The sequence below is a fragment of the Pelophylax lessonae genome (assembly GCF_965119305.1).
Source record: "Pelophylax lessonae genome assembly, chromosome: 2".
Taxonomy (NCBI): domain Eukaryota; kingdom Metazoa; phylum Chordata; class Amphibia; order Anura; family Ranidae; genus Pelophylax; species Pelophylax lessonae.
In genome coordinates this window covers 569,980,461-569,996,510 of record NC_138769.1, presented here as the reverse complement: position 1 = coordinate 569,996,510, position 16,050 = coordinate 569,980,461, and the positions used below count along the sequence as shown (strand labels likewise).

Here is a 16,050-nt window from a genome sequence, read left to right as displayed (position 1 = left end):
AACAGCACTAAAAGCTGAAAATTGGTCTGGGAAGGAAGGGGGTTTAAGTGCCCAGTATTGAGGTAGTTAAAGGCTGCATTGTACAAAAATAATGAATACACATTTACTTGAACATTGCTTTTACTAAAGGTGACTTTATTCTTTAAGCTGCTAAAGAATAAATGAGCCCTGACTGGTTTTGCAAGAACATCCCTAGACAGTTTGATTGTTTGATTTATGGGAGTGCAAAATATACGTAAATTCAGCACTGATCCTGAGCCAGATAAAGGTGTAAAGAAACTGGGAGCAGTAAACATGTATGAAACTTACCTGCTTCCAATATGTTTCTGTCCTCTGACTTCTGCTCACAGTGCAATGTGAAGTGTAAAGCCTAGTACACACGCAGCGATTATCGGCCGACCGATCGTCCGTCTTTTGTCCAGAGTGGTGTTTTGTTGGTTGGAATGTGCCTAGACTGCACACAAATTTTCTCGGCCAACAAAAATCTACTTCAGAAGTGATGTCATGTGTTGGTTTGCTTTCTTTGTGTTCTTTCTTCTCTGAGCATGCCCAGTCTTGCTCATTAGATTTTTCCCTGTCGAAATCTGTACTGACTGCATGAAAATCAGCCGTGTTTTGACGGACAAAAATTTTATAGCCTGCACACCAGATTTTTTTTGGCCGAAAAGTCGGAGTCGGTTGTCGGAAGCATCATACTAACAAGCCGAAAAAAGGCAGATCGGTCGTCGGACGAAAAATTCCCTGCCGATTTTCGACGCGTGTGTACAAAGCTTAAGGCTGGTCATAGATGGAACGATTTTCTTTCCTGCAACCACGAGTTGCAGGAAAGAAAATCGTTTGATTTCCCCATCAACAAAGTCAATGTTGATGAGGAATTTATTTGCGGATCCATTGTGTTTTCCTAGCGGGGGGCGATGGAAGCTGTCCCTGCTGGGAGAACACAGTAATTATTGCTAGCGGCTATTACTGCCACTAGCAATAATCGCATGAAAAATCTGGCAGGCTGGTTGTACCCAAGTTGATTGATCAGTCAAGTTGGGTACATTCAGCCTGCCAGTAGATGGCTCAAATCTCGGCCAGTTCAGCATGAGATTCAAACCATCTATGGCCGGCCTAACTAAATAAGAGTTACTGTGGGGAAAATGTACCTACTTTACTACATTATCCACTATATTTTTTAAAAGTTTTAATATTTAACTAGTTCTAGACTTTAGGTTTCAAAACATCTAAATGCTTTGCTACGTCCTGCTTTCCATCCCCCTCAGCTCCCTTGCCAGCAAATCCCAGCTGTCAAAATGACTTGTTTGGTAACACAGGAATAGCTTACTTCTCCTTTTTTAAAGTACCAATGGCAGAACAATGTTTGCAGTGTCAAATATAATTATGATGTAGCAATGTTAATAGATCTACAATGTGATTATGGTTAGCCGTTGATCTGCATAAAATGACAGTTTAAACTAAAGCAACCTTGAAAATCTATTTTAAAAATGCAAACAATATTCCTATTTAACTACTTCTGGACCGGAAGATTTTCCCCCTTAATGACCAGGCCATTTTTTGCGATTCGGCATTGTGCTACTTTAACAGACACCTGCGCGGCTGTGCGACGCTGTACCCAAATAAAATTGATGTTCTTTTTTCCCCACAAATAGAGCTTTCTTTTGGTGGTATTTGATCACCTGAGCAATTTTTATTTTTGCGCTATAAATAAAAAAGTAGCGACGATTATGAAAAAAAAAACAATATTTTTCACATTCTACTCTAAAACATTCCCAAAAAAAAATTTAAAAATCAAATTTTTTCATCAATTTAGGCCAATTTGTATTCTGCTACACATTTGTGTTAAAAAAAATCCCAATTAGCGTATTTTGATTGGTTTGCACAAAAGTTATCGCGTCTACAAGGTAGGGGAAAGATTTATGTTATTTTTTACTAGTAATGGCGGCGATCTGCGATTTTTTGCAGGACTGCAACATTGCGGCGGACAGATCGGACCCCTAACTGACATTTTTTACACTTTTGGGGGGACCAGTGACATTACTACAGTAATCGGTGCTAAAAATATGCACTGTTACTGTGATAATGACACTGGAAGGGAAGGAGTTAACCCAGGGGAGATCAAAGGGTTTGGTGTGGGCCTAGGGGGTGTTTTCTAACTGTGGGGGGGATGGGTTTGTACAATACAACAGAGACCTATGTTCCTAAATATGAGGATCACAGAAGCTCTGCATTGATTGCTGAGAGAACAACGGTCTGCTGTGCATACAACAGCAGACCGTCATTCTCTCTTCACGGGGAGCGATCACGGGTGCCCGGCGGCAATCGTGGCTGCCAGCCCCATGGATCGGCCTCCCCGCTGGCGAGTAGGTGCGCCCCCAGGATCGCTCCCACGGAGCTCCCGTACAGGTACGGCGATTAGAGGAAACCTGCCGACCTGCCGCCATATATATGTGGCGGCTGGTCGGCAAGTGGTTAACCCCTTATTGACCCTTCGTTAACCCTTACTTAGTCTTTAGCAAATTGTAGTTCATAGGAATCAATCAGTTTTTTATAAAGTACAGTTACAGGTTTTAGCGTATGGCTCGCTCTTATCCACTTCAGGTCCAGGAGGTTTACTCCCCCCCCCCCTTTATTACCAGGCCATTTTTTGCGATATGGCACTGTTATTTTATCTGACAATTACGCGGTTGTGTGATGCTATACACAAATAAGATTGATGTCTTTTTTTTCCCCACAAATAGAGCTTTCTTTTGTTGGTATTTGATCACCTCTGCGGTTTTTATTTTTTGCACTATAAACAAAAAAAGACTGATAACTTTGAAAAAAAAACCTATATTTTTTACTTTCTGCTAAAAAACACACCCAAAATAAAAATCTAATTTCTTCATCAATTTAGGCCAATATGTATTCTGCTACATGTTTTTGGTAAAAAAAAAAAAAAAATCCCAATAAGCGTATATTGATTGGTTGTGCAAAAGTTATAGCGTCTACAAACTATGGGATATTTTTTGGAATTTTTCTTTTTACTAGTAATGGCGGCGATCAGCGACTTCTAACGTGACTGCGACATTGCGTCGGAAAAATCGGACACTAAGTGACACTTTTGGGGACCAGTGACATTAATACAGTGATATATGCACTAATATAGGGCTAAAATATATGCACTGTCACTGTACTAATGACACTGACGGGGAAGAGTTAACATCAGGGGCAATCAAACAGTTAAATAGGTTCCTAGGGAGTGCTTTCAAACTGTCTGGAGGGTGCTTTAACTGTGGGAAGACAGAGATCCATGTTCCTGCTTAGCAGAAACATAGGGTCTCTATCTTCCCGTGTCACAGAGCGGCAATCTGCCTTGTTTACATGTTGTTTACATTTCTGCCTCTCTCGGGAACGATCAGCACCTCTCTGCAGACATCGGGTCGCAGCAGCAAGGAAGCACGGAAGACCTGGCAGCGTGAGATGAAGTACAGGTACATGATTTAGTGCGGAAGAGCCGCCGCCCCACAGTTTATGTACGTGGGGCGGTCGGCAAGTGGTTAAAGTGTTTGTAAACCCTAAATTATAATGTTTGGCATCGTGCCACATTGCTTACAGATTTATTACAGAGTAAATAATGTTTTTGTGAATCTGTTGCAAAGTTTCTTACCTGGAGTTCTTGCTACTAGCAGCACTTTCTGTTGCAGGTTAACAACAGTGAGATACTACTTTACAATTAGCTGTAGTGTTGTCAACCTGCTATGGGAACTCCTTAAGTTGGTGCTTGGGCCACCTATTTGATATTTCTAATAGGCAAGCCAACTGCCAACTGAGAAAACTTGCATGATAGCTAAAGTGCTGGTACCGACAGTATCCCAATGTAGGAAACTTTGCAATACATTTTTAAAAAATTATTTACTTAAGAAAACCATATACACTGGGACATAATGCCAAGAATGGAAAAAATATATTTTGGGTTTCCGCACACTTTAGGCATGGATTTATTGTCTGGGTCAGTCTTTAAAAACTAAGTCCATCTTTCTGGCCATATTACACCTATATTTAGAGTATATCAAGAAACAGGGCCAGTATTTGCAGCTGCCCACCCTCAAACTGCCCCCCTCCTTGCAGAATCTGGGGTCCTTCTCCACAGGATCTCGACTTGTAGTCCAGTAATACTTTCTGTAGCCCCATAATCTCAGTACAGCCCTATGGCTGGAGATGTGTTCCATGGAGAGACTACAAGTCCCATCTTCCACAGCAGCAAAGGGACTGTAATTCTCAGTATGAGATGTCACTGCACTTGTAGTCCAGTAATACTTCCTCTAGGACTAGGCCCATAATCTCGGTACAGACCTATGACAGGAGAAATAGTCTGCAGGAGTCTAAATTTTGCACCCAGGATGCACTGATCACAATGCTTTGCAGACTCCAGTGCAACAAAATACTACATGTTTTTTTTTTAACCACTTCCCCCTAGGTGGATGTCATATGACGTCCAAACTTTGCGGGGGTATACCGGGATGATGCCTCTAGCTAGAGGCATCATCCTGGTACCGTTGTTTGAAGCCGACGGTCGGCTTTCCGTCGGTACCGATCGATGCGGCTCGGGAGCCGCTCGATCGTTACCCGGGGGGGCGGGAGGGGACACCCCCCCTCCCGCCGCCTTCCGCGGCTTTTCCCGGGGCTCCCGTCCCACCGGGAGCACCGAGCACCCAGCCGGCGCGTCCGCCGGCTGGATGGAGACCCGATGAATGCCGGAAACGGCATCGATCGGGTCTCCGATGACGTAACCCGGAGGCGGCGTCCATGACGTCACTTCCGGGTTAGTGTGCTGCAAAACGGCGCCAAATTTGAAAAACGGCTGTATGCAAAAACGCCGCTTTCGTCGTTTTGCATACAGGGAAGTGTAGTGGAGGGGTCTAGGGTCTTTTAGACCCTCGATCCCTCCATAAAGTGTACCTGTCACTGCATATTGCTGTCACAAGGGATGTTTACATTGTTTGTGACAGCAATAAAAGTGATCAGATTTTTTTTTTTTTTTTTAAAAACTGTAATAAAGTTAAAAAAATAAATAAAATAAATGGGAAAAAAAAAAAAAAATTTAGCCGCCCCGATCACCGTTGGCTCGCGCACAAAAAAAAAAGTATACGTAAGTCGAGCCGCGAATGAAATCGCTGTTCAAACCACACATGTGAGGTATCCCTGCGATTGCCAGAGCGTGAGCAATAATTTAAAAAAAAGAGCTACACTCTAACTCTAAACTGGTAACCGTTAAATAAATTTAAAATGTCGCCTATTGAGATCTCTATTCACTGTAGTTTGTCGCCATCCCACGGGGGGGCGCAATTTTAAACCGTAACATGTTGGGTATCTATTTACTCGGCATGACATCATCTTTCACAATATACAAAAAAAATGGGCTAACTTTACTGTTTAGTATTTTTTAAATGCAGTGAAATGTAATTTTTCCCAAAAAAATGGCGTTTTAAAGACCGCTGCGCAAATACCGCGTGACAAAAAATATTGCAATGGCCGCCATTTTATTCTCCAGAGTCTTTGCTAAAAAAATATATATAATGTTTGGGGGTTCTAAGTAGTTTTCTAGGAAAAAATACTGGTTTTAACTTGTAAACACAAAGTGTCCGAAATAGGCCTGGTATGGAAGTGGTTAATGTATTCAATTGCATTTATAATAAAAAAAAAAGTGGACTATGCCCTCCGTGAAAGCAACTAACCTTCCAAATTTCGTTCATTCAATATAAATATTTCAAAATTTTCAATCAATTTTTCGGGGCTGAAAATTTTAAAGTGATTATCGCTCGTGATCCACTATCAGAAAATCATCCGCAACGTTCGAAACAATATAATTTTGTCCAATTTTACATATAGTGTATGGCCAGCTTAAGTCTTAATTGTAGGATGTAATGACTTAATCCAAGCCAGCCTTTCCCTCACCATATTGCTATATGTTTCCATGACAGTATATTTTCTGTAAGAAGCTAACATCAGGTGTTAATGTTTTGCACTGATATTCTGCTAGACATGTATACAGCAATTCTTGCTCTCTGAAATCTAGGCAAAGTCATATTATTTTACATTAACAAATCGAATTCCATTAATAGTTATTAACCACTTGCCTACTGTGCACTTAAACACCCTTCCCATCCAGGCCAATTTTCAGCTTTCAGCGCTGTCACACTTTGAATGACAATTGCGCGGTCGTGCTACACTGTACCCATTTGAAATTTTTATCATTTTTTTCACACAAATAGAGCTTTCTTTTGGTGGTATTTAATCATCTCTGGGTTTTTTATTTTTTACAAAAAAAAAGAATAAAGACAGAAAATTTTGAAAAAAAAAAAAAGTTTTTCTTATTTTCTGTGAGTAAATTTTGAAAATAAATTTTTCTCCTTCACTGAAGGGCGCTGATGAGGCGGCACTGATGGGCACTGATAGGCTGCACTGATGGGCACTGATGAGGTGGCACTTATGGGCACTGATGAGGTGGCACTTATGGGCACCGATGAGGTGGCACTTATGGGCACTGATGAGGAGGTACTAATATGCCGCAATGATGAGCACTGATAGGCGGCATTGATAGGTGGCACTGATAGGCGGCACTGATAGGTGGCACTGATATGCGGCACTGATAGGCGGCACTGCTGGGCACTGAGAGGTGGCACTGCTGGGCACTGAGGTGGCACTGCTGGGCACTGAGAGGCGGCACTGGCGGGCAGCACTGATGGGCACTGAGAGGCGGCACTGATGGGCACTGGCGGATGGCACTGATGGACACTGACGGGTGGCACTGATGAGCACTGATGGGCAGAACTGATGAGCACTGATGGGCAGCACCATCAGTGCCCACACTCAGTGCCCATAGTGCTGCCAGTCAGTGCTTATCAGTGCCTAGATGAGCAGGCACTGATGGGCACTGACTGGCAGCACTATGGGCACTGATTGTGGGCATTGATGGGGGACACTGATGGAGGGCACTGTGGGCACTGATGGGGGGGCACTGTGTATGTTTTTTACCTTTTAGTAATCAGGGCACTGGTAATCAGTGCCCTGATTACATGTCTCTTTGTCCCTGGCGCTGTGCAGCTCTCCCTCCTTCCTCACACTGCAGGCTCCGTGTGAGGAAGGAGCGCCGGCGATGAGAGATGATCTCATATGTTTACATATGAGATCATCTCTCATTGGATGATCCGATCACGTGGTGAATGGCCGCTGTGATTGGCCATTCACCACGATCTGTGATCGGCTGTGTCCAAGGGACACGGCCGACACAGATTCTCCCCGCTGCGCGCTCGCGGGAGCGCGCGGGGGGCGTGTCACTGGGAGGCCGTTTTTAAACGGCCTCCCGAAAATTCGAGTCCGCGCTGCAGCCGTATATAGGCTGTAGCGCGGATGGGAACTGGTTAAAGTATAACTAAACTAAAGGGAAAACTTTTTATTAGTTCAGACAGAATGAAGAGGGATTAGAACACCGGTCAGGTTTTTTATTGCTGTCTGTGTCACTGTTAGGCAGCTTACACACGATACTCCTGTAAGAGCATCTACGTTTTCTGGCGTAATTGTAATGCACGCATTTTCGCGCATTTGCGCACATTTTCGTGCTTATGCGCTCGCGTAAATGTGCGTAATTGCGCATAAATTTATTCTAGCGTTCTTGATATTCAATTAGCATTTTGGGTCATTTGAGCGTATTTGCGCGCATCAGGTGTAAATTACTGACCAAAAATGCAGATTTTTATATTTTGTTCTTACTGAAGAAAACGCGGCGCTCATCTACGCGGCTGTGTGCATAGGCACATTAAGAATGAATGGGCTCTATTTTAGCTCAGAAAAAAAAAGCTGTACTGAGCATTTTTAAGCTGCAGTGTGCAAGAGGCCTTAAGGAGATTTGCTCTCTCTGTTTACCATTATCACCAAGAGTGATAACAGTGGAGATTTCTTCAAATGAGGACACTAGTTCTGATGACCCTGGTGACTACCCTTACTTTGGAGGGATTTCCGCTTACTTCCTGTTTTAGCTATGGAACAGGAAGGGAAGGGAAATCTTCCCAATGGCAAAATAATGATTGCAAAGCAAAAACTGACAGGGCTTCTAACCCTCCCTTACGCTACCAAAAATGGAAAAAAAAAAAAAGTTTTGCCTTTAGACCTACTTTAGCTGCTAAAGACTGACCTGAGATGGAGCACCTGACAAAAAACTGTATGATGTTTTGTAGCCTGCAGACTCTCAGTATAGCTGTCTGCCTGTACCTCCCAGTTACTGAACTGCAGGAAGAATCAATAAACTACGAGGACGCACACCAACATTTTCACTGCCTACACTTTATAAAAACTAAACATAACATATATTTAAAAAGTGAAAAAGAATCCAGTATATGCATATCTCCTGAACTTTACACAATAAGAGCTCACTCATGGCTGCATTCACACCTGAGCGTTGTGTTTTTGGAAGTTTTTTCAGGCATTTTTGTACAGTTTTTTAAAAGTGTTTTTCAGCTTTGGTGCTTTTTATTAGCCAATAGAGAAAAATATCATCTGCTTCATCATTTGTTGCTATATTTTTTAGCTTTTCCTCCAATTTTTTTTTTTATCATTTATTTATTATTATTTATTTAATTAAACTTTTGTTTTACTTTTTTGTAAGGGGTTATGGGTTAAAGGTTGTAGGTAGGGTTTAATTTATTAATTTATTTATTAATTATTTACTAATTATTTATTTTGTTAGGTTAAGATTAGGATTATGGGGTTAATATTAGAGTTAGGGGCTAAGATTAGGGTTAGGGGTGATATTAGGGTTAGGATTTAGGGTTAGGGGTTATTATTAGGGGTTAATATTAGGGCTAGGGTTATTTTATTTATTTATTTTTATTATTAGTTAAGATTATTCTTATTATTTAAGATTATTCCTAATTGTATTTATATATGTATTTAATTTATTAAGCATTTAATAATAATTTTTATATATTATTTATTTAATTGTTTCATTTGAGCAGCAAAACACTCAGAAACGCACGACAAAACACACTAATAGACTCAAAAATATGCAAATCAAGCATTTCCGTGTATTTCTAAGCAACAAAAAATGCTTCAAAAACACACCAATCTGCCCAATTCGAGCTACAAAAAAAGCTCCAGAACTTTTTTGAGCTTCAGGCGTTTGGCTTTAGGAAACTTGGAGTGGAGATGTGAACCATCTCCATAGAGAATAATTGAGTTGTTCTCCTCCAGTCTTTTAAAGGCTGAGGTGTGAATGGAGCCTCAGAGAGCAGTCACACCCTCCGTCTAATTATAATGATCAATGTATAGGAAACCTGCCTTTCATAAGGCATAAAACTGGAAGTGGAGTTAGCTCTCGACTCAACACATTTCTTGGTGGTTCAGTTTCTTCAGGAGTGTGATACATGGTAGGTGATGTATGGTAGTTCCCATCCTGGAATGACAATTATCCTTGTATGGTGTTAGCAAACAGGGGCACAGCTACCAAAATGTTACATATAGTTTGTTGGGTACCTTAAAAATCCACCTGTTGCCCCCTGTTTTTCTATACATTATAATTACATTTTTATTATTATTATTACTTATTATTATTATTATTATTATTACATTATTATTACATTACATTCTAACGAACAGGATATGGTACCCCATATCATATAGCCCCCTTCCCCTTTATCTTATAGTACTTTGGTATTTAATTTTTGTTATATTGAACAACACTTAAATATGACAAACATTGCCAAATAACCAAGTTCTCAAACTTTGTAACATTTTTTTTATGTAATTGTAAAAACATTTATTTAATACTACCTTTTAAACAACTTTTTAAAATAACCCCAACCTCCGAGTCCACGTTTTCTTAACTTGAAGTCATTGGGTCCCAAAAAAATTGTTTAAAAAAAGTTGCAGGAATGTTTAAAATCCTGTAAACACTGTTCCCGGGTTCCCTGAAGAGGTGGGTTGCCACACAACGCTACGAAGGTGCCTATTTTGTGACATCATCATGCACGCCGCCATCGAGCGGGTGTCACCATTTTACATGCTTGTATTTCAATACACTTGTGAGTATGTTATAGTATTATAAATATACTTTGTGAAGATATTGGGCCATGGTTTTTGGTTCTTTTATTGCCCAGTGATAATGGTGCTTTTCCAGGAGTTCAGACTCTGGAGAACGGAGGTGATTTTGGCTGTCGCCCATTTGAGTTTCACCTGATGCTGACCTGCTGTGTTTGGGAGAGTGAACTATGCTGGTGTAACCTCTTATATTGGGGAGGTTAACTCTTCAGTAAGCAGTTTACTGATGGTGGTGGTCTCTCACTCAGAGGTGCCATCTTTGAATCACGGCATCAATGCGAAAATAGTGGATGGAATTTTGTTCATGGATTATTATGTGTGTTTGCATTATCGTTAGGAATCAATACAGGTGTTAAACAAGCACACTTTATTTTATGCACTAAAGCACTTTGGTGATTTATGAACGTTCACGATTTTTATGTATTTATTATTTGAAATGGTGAACGTGATAATAACTATATATAATGGTATGAATTTATTGAATTATGACTTTATTGACACAATAGCGCTTTGTTGTACTGCATACAATAGCACTTTATGATAGATTTATTATAAACTTTAGTATGCAAAGCACTGTATTGATTTTTTGTGAGTTTTTCTGTGTCATTAACCACTTGCCTACTGGGCACTTTCACCCCTTCCTGCCTAGGCCAATTTTCAGCTTTAAACTCACATTTTTAATGGCAATTGCATGGTCATGGAACACTACCCAAATGAAATTTTTATCACATTTTTTCTCAAATAGGTATTCAATCATTGCTGATTTTTTATATTTTACTAAAAAAAAGAAAAAAGACCGTAAATTTGGGGAAAAAAATAAGTTTTCTTAGTTTCTGTCAGTAAATTTTGTACATAAGTAATTTTTCTCCTTCACTGATGTGAGCTGATGAGGCAGCACTGATGGGCACTGATGAGGTGGCACTTATGGCCACTGATGAGGTGGCACTAAAGGGCACCGATTAGGTGGCAATGATGAGGAGGCACTTATATGCCACACTGATGGGCACTGATAGATGACACTGCTATGCGGCACTGATGAGCACTGATAGGTGGCACTGATGGGCACTGATAGTCAACACTGGTGGGTGACACTGATGGGCACTGGTGGGCAGCACTGATGGGCAGCACTGATGAGCTGGTACTGATTGGCACTGACTGGCAGCACTAATAGGCACCGATTGGGGTCACTGATGGGCACTGAATGGGGTCACTGATGTGCACTGATGGGTGTCCCTGATAGCCACTGCTGGATCTTTACTGTAATCAGGGCACTGATGATCAGTGCCCTGATTACCTGTCCTGGTTATCACTTCGAGGAGAAGCCACCGAACCTGTGTCTGACAGAAGCGAGAAGCGCCACTTCTGCATTTACATGTGACCGGCTGTGATTGGACACAGCCGATCACATGGGTAAAGAGCCATGTCATCGGATCTTCATTGAGATTGGGTTTGTGCTGTCTCCTAGTAACACGGTGTGGCCACGATCACCACGTTGCACGCTTCCTCGAGCGTCATATGTTGTCATCCCAGAACGAGAGCCGCGCCGCTCTGCTGTCATTTGGCGGTGGGTGTGCAGGCGGGCGGGAAGTAGTTAAATAATTTGTTGATAACTTTGCAAAGCCTTGTACTGTGTCATTAGAAGTGAAAAAATTAAAAAAAAAAAACTACTATTTTTATCTACAGTAACTAAACAGTGGTTTTAAAACTGGCACTTGTCAAGGAGGAAAAAAAATCCCTTTTTTTTTGTTTTCTTTTTGTCTATAGATTGCATAGAAAACAACATCATTTTTTCAAGAGAGTAGTATCCAAAGAATGCCTTGTTTGCTAAAGTGACATTAAAAAATATCCTTTTTCTCAAAAATAATCTAAACACATCCACTCCTTGAAGGCCCTGTAATCTACCTTGTATGACTTTATTATATTTCCAACTTAAGGTCCGTCCTTTAGCTGGATCACATATATATATATATATATATATATATAGACGTGATCCAACCCTTCCAGGTACCGGGCGCGCATGTGCGCCACCGGCGGCTCGCTTTCCCGTTGTGATTACACACAGTTGAAGCCGATCGGTGAGTGCATGAAGGAATCTCTCCCAATAGAGCCCATGATGCAAATATAATGTGACAGGAGTTTTAATCCATCCCTAATTAAAAAGTTATTGCTGAATCAATAGGCCCATAGGGGAAATGTAAACATTGCTCTGGTTCATAGGAGGTGCAAGAGCTGAAGTGGTTAAATAGAAATGTGAAAAATACACATAAATGTTTTAGAATACAGACTCACATAGTGTGCATGATTCGCAGTGCAGTGGTTGACACGTAATATTTGAAAGCATTGACACAAATATAGTACGACATCATAATGATAAAAGATAAGTAACATACACCACAATGCTTTGGAGACAGGTCTCTTATCAAAAAAGCAAGACCTTATCTTAAAAGATTCTCTTTAAAATAAGCATCAGAGGTTTCAGGTTCTGTTGCTCAGTCCTCCCACTAACTTACTCTCTGACTAACCACAGCCACACCATTCTTAGGCTTCATGTACACGGGACATTTAAAAATCTCTCCTGGACGCTAGTAATTGACAGCTAGTAACCGGCAGTTAAAAAACGTCTGTTTTGCTGCGCTGCGTTTACATGCCGCATTTATGCGTTTTTAGCGGCGTTTGCGTTTAGAAGCGTTTATACTTTGTAAAATGGTCAGAAATGTATTCCCATTGAAATAAACTATAAACGAAACGCTTATAAAAGTGTTTCAAATGCAAATAAACTTCCGTCTGAACAAATTTTTTTGCTTTAAAAAAAATGCCACTAAACTCAACTGCCTATAAACGACTATAAATGTCTCAGTGTACATGGACATATAAGATAACATAGAGGAGAGTTCAGGGGCTGCTGAAAAAAATGGCTAACTGCTCCTAAACGTCAATTTACATGAGCCTTACAATATAATGTCTTTATCTCCTCGGATACAGGCGGTCCCCGGGGAACAAACAAGATTGGTTCTGTAGGTTTGTTCTTAAAGAAGAAGTAAACCCTCATAAAAAAATGAGAAAAAAAAAAAAACCTGTAAAGACAAAGGCATAATGAGCTAGTAAGCATCGCATACTAGCTCATTATGAAATACTTATCTTAAAACGACATGTTCGGCCATCCTGCTTCCTCGTTCGTGTCCTCCGGCCATCTGATTGGCCGGGGGCGCGATTACATCACTCCCGCCTTAATATAGGCTTACCTATAGGTTAAAGTCTTTAAGGTGAGTTTACAACGTCTTTAAGTTGAATTTGTTTGTAAGTCGGAACAGGTACATTTTTTAAACTGTAGCTCCAGCCAAAACATTTTTTTTTACATTTTTTGGATAGCATATGGAAGGGTTAACACCCCTGTATCATTTGTTTTGCTGTCTGTACCCCTGTTCAGAAGATTTCACCTCACTTTCTTTCCCTGTGACAGTTGGATTTTGAAAAATTTGGGTTGTTATGGAAACAAGGATTGGTGATAAAGCTTCAGTGGAGACACCTTTTTCCCATGAGAACTCTTACAGGAGTCAATTTCCCTTCCTAGGGGGAGATTTCCTCTCACTTCCTGTTGTCTCCCTACATTTGTATGTAGGAGTCATTTGTAAATCAGATGTTTGTAACCCGGGGACCGCCTGTATATGATGTTACAGTGGAGATCGAAAGTTTGGGCACCCCAGGTAGACATTTGTATTAATGTGCATAAAGAAGCCAAGGAAAGATGGAAAAATCTCCAAAAGGCACCAAATTACAGATTAGACATTCTTATAATATGTCAACAAAAGTTAGATTTTGTTTCCATCATTTACACTTTCAAAATAACAGAAAACAAAAAAATGGTGTCTGCAAAAGTTTGGGCACCCTGCAGAGTTAATATCTTGTACTGCCCCCTTTGGCAAGTATCACAGCTTGTAAACACTTTTTGTAGCCAGCCAAGAGTCTTTCAATTCTTGTATGAGGTATCTTTGTCCATTCTTCCTTACAAAAGTCTTCCAGTTCTTTGAGATTTCTGTGCTGTCTGTCACGCACTCCTCTTTTAAGGTCTATCCATAGATTTTCAATTATGTTGAGGTCAGGAGATTGTGAAGGCCAATGGCTAAACCTTTAGTTTACGCCTCTTGATGTAATCCCCCGTGGATTTTGAGGTGTGTTTAGGGTCATTATCAATTTATAGAAGCCATCCTCTCTTTAACTTCAGCTTTTTCACAGATGGCATTCAAGTTACCATCCAAAATTTGCTGAAATTTTATCGAATCCATTTTTCCTTCTACTCGTGAGATGTTCCCTGTGCCACTGGCTGCAATACAACCCCAACGCATGATCGATCCACCCCCATGCTTAACAGTTGGACAGAGGTTCTTTTCATTCAATTCTGTGCCCCTTCTTCTCCAAACATACCTTTGCTCATTCCGGCCAAAAATTTCAATTTTAACCTCATCGGTCCACAGAACTTGTTTCCAAAATGCATCAGACTTGTCTATATGTTCATTTGCAAAGTTCAAACGCTGATTTTTGTGGTGAGGATGTAGCAGAGGTTTTCTTCTGATGACTCTTCCATGAAGACCATATTTGTACAAGTATCTCTTTATAATGGAATAGTATACCACAACTCCAGTGTCTGCCAGATCTTTCTGGAGGGATCATGCAGTCAAATGTGGGTTTTGAATTGTTTTTCTCACAATCCTGCGAGCTGTTCTGTCTGATATTTTTCTTGGTCTTCCAGATCTTGCTTTAACTTCCACTGTCCTTGATGACTGCCATTTCTTAATTACATTCCAAACAGAGGATATTGACATCTGAAAACGCTTTGCTATCTTCTTATAGCCTTCTCCAGCTTTGTGAGCGTCAACTATTTTCAGTTTTCTAGACAACTGCTTAGAAGATCCCATGTTGCTGATTGCTGGGGCAAGGTCAGATGAGTCTGGGCATTTAAAACCTTTGAGATTGACATCACCTGGTCTTCCCAGACCATGATTGAGAACAATCCATGACACTGGCAGGTCGCCGCCGCCTGTCATTTCGGAGAAACTAGGTAAGTAAACTGACTGACTGGCTGAAGGGGCGGGAAGGGTGGGGGAGAGATGTGGTGGTGCAGGCTGGACTGATATGGGGGGGCAGGTCCATCTGCCGCCCCCCAACTGGTGGAGCACCAGCCGCCACTGGATAACAGAACACTTTCTCTATACAAGAATTTACAGTCAGACTGGATTATGAAAATATGTCTCTAAACCCTCCTTGTTGTTGTCACTACCGGGACTTGAGCTGGCCCTTTAAGGCTGGGCAAAGCTTACCTGAGATATCCTTTACCTAGAAACAACAGTGATTGGCCAGTTCCTTGCAGCCCATGTTTAAAGCACCAGTGCTGGAGATAGCGGACACTACCTGATGTGCTCCTGCATGACCCAGCTTGTATTTGCTTTTTGGATTACTGTGTATGACCTGGCTTGCTCTGACCCTACTCTCTGCACTGTGATTTTCATACTGTTTGGACTCTGACCTGGCTCATCTAGTCTACGCTTCTGACCCTCCTGGGTTATCAGACTCTCTGTATCCTCTTGGCCTGCTCTAATCTGCTTTAACCACCCACCAGACCTTGCTGCCCTGCTGACAACTGTGGTGGTGCACCACAAGTACCAGCCAACCTGCTCTACCTATGGACCTGCTCGTTGTATGCGCTACCTTTTATTGAACTGTCTGCATATGTAGCACTTTTGAACTGTTTTGCTGTCATCTTTATTGCTGACCTGACATTTGTTTTCTTGCCAAGCATGGATAGAGGATAAATTTGCTGGCCTGGATGGCTCTGCCCAGCCAATTGCTTATGTTCTCTTCCCAAAACTATGGCAGCACATGAGCAGTCCACCCTCTTTGCATCATAGGAGCAAATATTCATATTTGCATAGTGCAAACATGTACAGTTGAACATGTTGATTCTGAGAATGACTGTTCAGT

At 41.2% G+C, this 16,050-nt stretch overlaps 1 protein-coding gene across 1 annotated transcript in view; it reads left to right on the top strand.

The window, feature by feature from the left end:
• Positions 1 to 16,050, top strand: part of STAT6 (signal transducer and activator of transcription 6) — a 357,207-nt gene that overhangs the window by 52,054 nt on the left and 289,103 nt on the right. The gene's annotated exons all lie outside the window — the stretch shown is intronic.